General features: G+C 47.3%; 1 long non-coding RNA gene across 1 annotated transcript in view; it reads right to left on the bottom strand.

Moving 5' to 3' along the window:
• Positions 1–6,175, bottom strand: part of LOC109289606 — a 17,004-nt gene extending 10,829 nt beyond the window's left edge. Inside the window, exons 1-2 of the long non-coding RNA XR_002095424.1 lie at positions 6,092–6,175; positions 2,953–2,958 (exon numbers count right to left, since the gene is read on the bottom strand). This is a non-coding gene — a long non-coding RNA (uncharacterized LOC109289606). The remainder of the gene's footprint in view (positions 1–2,952; positions 2,959–6,091) is intronic.
• Positions 6,176–6,643: the final 468 nt, after the last annotated feature.

Raw genomic sequence — 6,643 nt, 5'->3', positions numbered from 1 at the left:
TTCCCCAGACATGCCTAGTTTAAAGCCCTCTTCAGCAAGTCAGTGATTCCCATAGAGGAGAGCTTCTTTCCTTTGCCTGTGAGGTGAATACCCTCTCTAGCATGTAGACCAGTGCCATTGAACCGCATGCCAAGGTTGAGGAATCCAAAACCAACATGGTGACACCATCTCTGAAGCCTTCATCTAACTGGGAGGATTGGGGAGAAGACCACTTGTGCGCCTAGTTCCTGAGCTTCACCCCCATGGACCTGTAGTTGCTCAAAATTCTCCCAGGGTTGTTTCTTACTGTGTCATTGGCGCCCACGTGGACAAGGAGCATGTGTTATTGGTCCTCAGGATGGACCAACTTTGGGATCCTTGCTGTTACATCTTGGATCCTGGTTCCTGGGAGGCAGTAGACCTCTCAAGCAAAGGGTCTGGATGAACAGAAGTTCCTCGCAGCAAGGAGTCTCCCACAACAATCCCCACTTTCTTGGTGGGGGTGGCTGTTCCTGTCCTGTATTCAATGTGGAGGATGCGGAGGCCTTGTCTATCAATGGTGCGAGGGCTGTGTAGTTGTTGTGCAGGGCTATTGGTGGAGCAACTGATGCATGTTGTGGCTTTGGGCTTGATATGTCCGATTTCCATGTGCCATCAGTTGGAGCATCTTGCTCAAGCCTGCTTTTCTGCCTGGTCTTCTTGGCACCCTTCTCCCGGTGTCAGGCCTGACAGTAAGTGTTGATATTCACCTCGTGTTCCCTGATGGTTCGCAGTCTACTCAACTCTTCCTGGAGCTCCCTCACCTGGCCCTCCAGAGTCTCCACCAGCAAGCACATTCCAAAAGTGGGAGTGCTTGAACCCCAGATCCCAGCCTCCAGCAGACATGCCAGGCAGCTTCCACAGCCTGGAGACAAGGGTTCTGTCTGCAGACCAAGGGGCTCTGAGGAAGGAGTGAATATCCGTGTTCTTAAAAAAACGGGTCTCCTTTTAATGGAATCAACTGGTTAATAGAATCAAATCACCAATTCCCAAAGTGATTCCAATATGAGGAATCCGCTATAATAAGGACTGCAGTAATAACATTGTCTGGCTTCTCGACAACAGACTCAGCTTCGAAAAATTCAAAGTTGAAAAATTCATGAACCCTTGATATATAATTTTCCTTTTCTATATTTTTGTCTTTCACTTGTAGCTGAGAAAGCTCTCAGTTTTATTCCAAGATTTTTGAGACATCTGTCTACTGGGGTAGAGGAGGGATAACTGACATGCAAGAACTGAAATCTGATGAAGCTTTATAATGGCACTTAGATTCTCAGGTTCTGATATATACAACATACAAAAACTCGACTACAGTATTAACATTAGAATAAATGATTGGAAAGGACCTCAAGTTTCATCTAGCCCAGTCACTTGCAAAAATGCAGGAAACATTTTTCATGCTATTCCAGACAAGTGTTTATCCAGCCTCTTCTTGAAAACTTCTAGTGAAGGAGATTCAACAGCTTCCCTGTCTAGTTTGCTCTTGTGTTCTGACAATTGGGAAGTTTTTGTTGTTATATTTAAATTAAATATACCTTTCCATTGTTTTAAACCCACTGATTTGTGTCCTGGCCTCTGCTGCCAGCTCCAAATCATACAGCTGATTGATTTGTACAACTTTTCAGGGCTTCACATCAAATGGAGTCACCTGCTAAGACACCTGCTCAGAATTTAAGGGTTGATTATTCTTTTGCATCTTCTGATTTAATTTCAGTCCAATATTGAGACTACAGTTGCATCACTTAATTTTTTATTTTAATAGAAGTAATGCTAGCTTTGATTTTATTTTCTTAGCTTTATTTTTGGATGTTTTGGTTAATTGCTTTCATAAACTTTATAAACCCTAATCCTGAGCCACAATTTCTTTTCTTTTGATAACCAACATTGGTCCAGAAAATTTAGCCACCTGGCCTGGCCAAAGACCTAAAAGCTTTTGGTCCCCTAATTAGCTTTTACTTTTCATAGAAAGATGGCTTACACAAGTGATGAAGTATTGAAAGGAGTAGCACTTCTAATTAGAGAAGTCATAATATTTACATTAAATAACCAATGTTATTAAATTCAAAATAGGAATGTAAATGTATCCTCCTCTAATACAAGGGAACAGCAGACTAAATTGGAAAAAAAAGATAAAAGAAAATATCTATTTATACGATATATTGTTAAGCTGTAACATTTCCTGGCAAAGGATATTATTGAGGCCCACATATTATAATTAAAAACAAGAATTAGATGTTTATGTAAACAAGCACCTAGTGACATAAGACTTATTAAGAATAAGATGAAAATATCTCAAGAACAGATTGCTTAAAAAACAGACCTGGTTTCAAAACAAAAGATTTCCAGATATATTTACTATCTCAAAATTCAGTTATTATTGTTGAAATAATTTGCAATGTTTTTCTCCATTCTTGTTCACTAGCGGAAGGAATAACTACTATTTTTAATAAATAATCATATACACACAAATATATTTCCTTTTTTGAAGCACAAGACAAAATAGTTTGAAATGTTTCAAGAATCGTCTGTATTTTGATTTACTGTAATAAAAATGGTTAATGGACATGAAGCCTCTTACCTCACTGCATAAGACAATAATTGACAATTGGTGCTGAGGAAAATTCTTGTAACAGCTAGCTATTTCATATCTTCCATTACAGAGTTTCTTTCATCTTTTTTGGCTGTGTACAGGCATGCTGTTTGATGTACTCCAGACGGCAAGGATACAGACCTGTAAAGTGCTTCTAAAATTACCCTTAAAAAAAGAAACCCCTTTGAAGTGCTCCCTGAGCTGTCTGTCTCATCTAATAGTCCTCCAGCCTCCCACAATGCTCTGCTCCCCACTCTATCCTTATGGGGTGGGAGAAGGAAAGGGACAGACAACCAATTAGCTCTGTTTTGTGTGCTCTGCTGTCTTTGGGAAACTCCAGAGACTGGAGGCTGTTGCATGCCTTCGCAGCTCTTTTAAAGTGCCTGTATGGGGTCCGAACATCAGCACAGTGTTGAAGCGTGTCTGTCTAGGGCCTGTTGGTCAAAATCCAGTAGGATATTGGACTAGCTGAATCATTGGTCTTAGCTGGTATGGAACCCATTATGGGCCCCACATCATGAAATGCTTCCTTCAGTGAGATACGTAGGGTCATAACCAAAGTATGTGAATAACTGAACTGGTAGTAAAATGATACAAAGGTGGCCGTGTACTGTATATGTATAGAAAGATAAAGATGATTATAAATCAAAGTTGAAAAGGTATAAAACATAATCAAGAAATCCAGAATATATAATGAGAAAAGGAAGTGCACAAAACCAGTAAAAGTTTATTTAAAGAAATAGACTGAGGGAACCCATCCAACCACTAAGAGATAGTGGAAGGAATTTAGTATTATAGGAATAGGATTTAGCTAAAGAATTTAAATCTATTCTTTTAGGCAATGTTCTGAGGGTACACCAAAGACGAGATGTCAAAAAGAGAAACAATGTGTCTGTCAGAAGATACTGGAAAAACAATCAGAGCAGTACAAATCTTTCTCAAACTGCCATAAGAGAAAAGAGAATGAGCTATAGGGCTGGACTGATTATACAACAACCTAGAAAAGAGGCTAAGGAAATTACTAACTTAGTAACAGATTGAAAATAATTTCTTGGACTCTGGAAAAAAGACACATACTCACCGAATCTGAAATGTGACTCTGCAGTCAATTTTGTACTATCTGCTAATTATTCATTCTAATACTATAAAAGTCGTAGGCTTGTCTGTCTGTCCATAGTGCTTTATTCGCACTCTGATTGGCTGATGGAAACAACCAATCAGAGTGCGAATAGAGCATTTGGACAGGAGGTGGCAGCATGGCGGAGCACTGCCATGATGGTGGGGACACAGGGGATGGAGTGGGGGGGCAAGGCCAGTCCCCTGCCCTGCTCCCTGGAGGTGGCGGCAATGGAGCAGATGGAAGAGGGGAGGCCCCACCCTGCCCCTCGCTCCTTGTAGGTGGCAGAGGTGGGGATGGTGGGGGGTCATGCCAAGCTCGGCCTGGCCCCAATATGGAGGGTATGGGGGGGGCGCACCAGGCCCCGCAACAGCAGTAGGGAGGGTGGGGGGGTGGGCACAGCCCTGCGGTGGAGTAGGAGGATGGGGGAGCACGCCCCCGGGAGCACCCTCCTGCTCCATGGAGGAGACAGCAGTGTGAGTGGGGAAAATGGGGTCAGGGCAACCACGGTGAAGGGGGGAACAAGGGGAGCAGTCCCAAACCCAAACTGCTGGGGGTGGAATGGGGTCGGGCTCAAAGTGACTGGAGGGGAGCCAGGGGAACAGGGTCAGGCCTGAATTGGGGGTGCAGGGCTGGACACTGGGTTCTGTCTCTGCTAGTTCCCTGAGTGGGGTTGGGGAAGTGGCCACAGCCCCGAAGTGGCCAGGGCAAGGGTGGGGGGAGTGAGCCTGGCCCTTGGCCTGTGTCCTCACTCCCCCGGGCAGGCAACGGAGCAGACAGGCCAGTGGTGCTGGGCCCACCCCCGCCTTTGGCAAGGCCAGTGCCACTGGCCTTGGCCCCCTGACCCTGCAGGTGGTAGCAATGGAGTGGACAGAGGGCGGGGGCAGGGCCCTTCCCCTGTGCTCCCTGCAGGCCACAAAAATGGAGAGGACAGGGGGGCAAGGCCTGTGCCACTGGCCACACACCCCCGGCCCTGCAGATGGTGGCAACGGAATGGATAGGGGGCAGGGCCAGCAGATGGGGGGGGCAGTCTGGCCCTGGCCCCCAAAGCATCAGGGGGGAGGGGGAAGGAGAGTGGTCCCAGCCCCAAAGGGGGGGAGCAGGGCCGGATGCAGGCTGCCCCACCCCCTGACATTTTTGACAGGCAATTGGCTAGTAGTAAAATAAAAGCTTAAATGGGATAACATATCACATTGTATTCTAAAAAGCCTGAAGAATCATTTAAATGTGACTTATTGCGATATCCAATCTTCACAATTCTGTGTTTTATAGTCAACATGTAGATGTGTTGGGTGGGAAAAGCAGCCAAAACCTTGAACTGTTATACCTGCTGTAAAAGCAAAACTGAGCCTCTAAATCAAGATTTTAACAAAATTCTTATATGAAAATACCTACCAGACATTATATCAAACCTTGGGCAACCCCATTAACATGAAGCTTTCTGTCCCAGTCTAACAGTTTAACTGTACTTGAAGTTTGGTTCTGTTAGTGGTTTCTTATTAATAGGTCTAGTCCAGGGGTGGGCACCTATTTTGGCTGGCCGGCCGCTTAACAAATTCTGGTGAGCTGTCGAGGGCTGCAAGGGTAGCCTCATTCCTTGACGTGCCCCAGCTCCTGGTCACCATCTTGGGACCATGTGGGTGTGGGAGTGGGGGTTGTGGGAGTGTGTAGAGTTATGGTGGGAGAGAGTGGAGCTGTGTGAGAGGGGGGTCCATGACGTCCCTGGATTGTGCAGTCCCTGGAGCTGCATGTGGTGGCAGGGAGCCAGGCCAGCCCCACCCAGCCCCATAGCGTGCAGCTCCCCATGCTCCAACCCCAGTCCCCAGCTACACATGGTGGTAGAATGGGGGGGCAGCCCCACCCATAACACATAGCCCCTGCCCAAGTCCCTGGCTGCACATGGCATCAGTGTGCGGGGCCAGCCCCACCCAGCCCAATAGGAGTCCCACTTGAGTCCCTGGCTGTATGTAGCATCAGGGTGCAGGGCCAGCCCCACCTGGCCCCATAACAAACAGCTCTTGTGCCCCCGCTTGAGTCCCTGGCTGCATGTGGTGGCAGCGTACAGGGTAAGCCCTACCGGCCCCATAACATGCAGCTCCCCATACTCCTGACCAAGTTCCTGGCTGCATGTGGTGGTAGTGTACAGGGCCAGTCCCACCTGGACCCATAATATGCAGCTCCCACCGGAGTCTCCAGCCATACATCGTGGTAGTGTGTGGGGCCAGCCTGACTCAGCCCCATAACACAAGAGCTCCTGTGCTCCTGCAGCATGCAGGGCTAGCCCAGTCCAGCCCCATAGCACATGGTCCTTGTGCTCCTGTCCCTGTTTCCCTCAGCGGGAGTTCCTGGCCCCAGCTCAGTGAGACTCTTACCTGAATTCCCAGTCTCGCAGGTAGGGAGGCTGGAAACAGCCACGGGGTGCTCAGGCACAAGCCTCTGCCAGGCAGAGGTTCTTTGTCTCCGGCACCCCCTGGCTTGGGGCAGATGGGGGGGGGGTCAGGCCAGTCTGGCATGGGGGTGCTTGCTTCGCAAGCAGGGTTGCACCTCCTGCAGGGATGCACTGGCTTGCAGAGGGGCAGCTCAGGGCCAGGGCTTACAGAGGACTTATGGAGGGGCCTGTGGGCTTGATGGAATTGCTTGGTGGACTGGATCCAGCCCATAGGCTGTATTTTGCCTGCCCCTGGCCTAGACCCTAAACTCAGGGAGTAGAGGCTCATGCTTCCAATTCCAGAGGTCCCAGGTACAATCACCAGCTGGCTTGTCTGGGGATCCTGTCAAACCTGACTAATCACAAACTTGTATGTTTATGTTTAGACAGTCTATATTCCTGTACTGTAATAAGAAATTAAGACATTACTTGGAAGGTGAATGCTTTACATTGGCACTGAAAAAAATCACCTTTAAACAGTATCTATTGA

Source organism: Gavialis gangeticus, unplaced genomic scaffold (genome assembly GCF_001723915.1).
Source record: "Gavialis gangeticus isolate Ggan-Ray unplaced genomic scaffold, GavGan_comp1, whole genome shotgun sequence".
Lineage (NCBI taxonomy): Eukaryota > Metazoa > Chordata > Crocodylia > Gavialidae > Gavialis > Gavialis gangeticus.
Note: the sequence above shows the minus strand (reverse complement) of the source record. Positions and strands in the feature narration are given on the sequence as shown.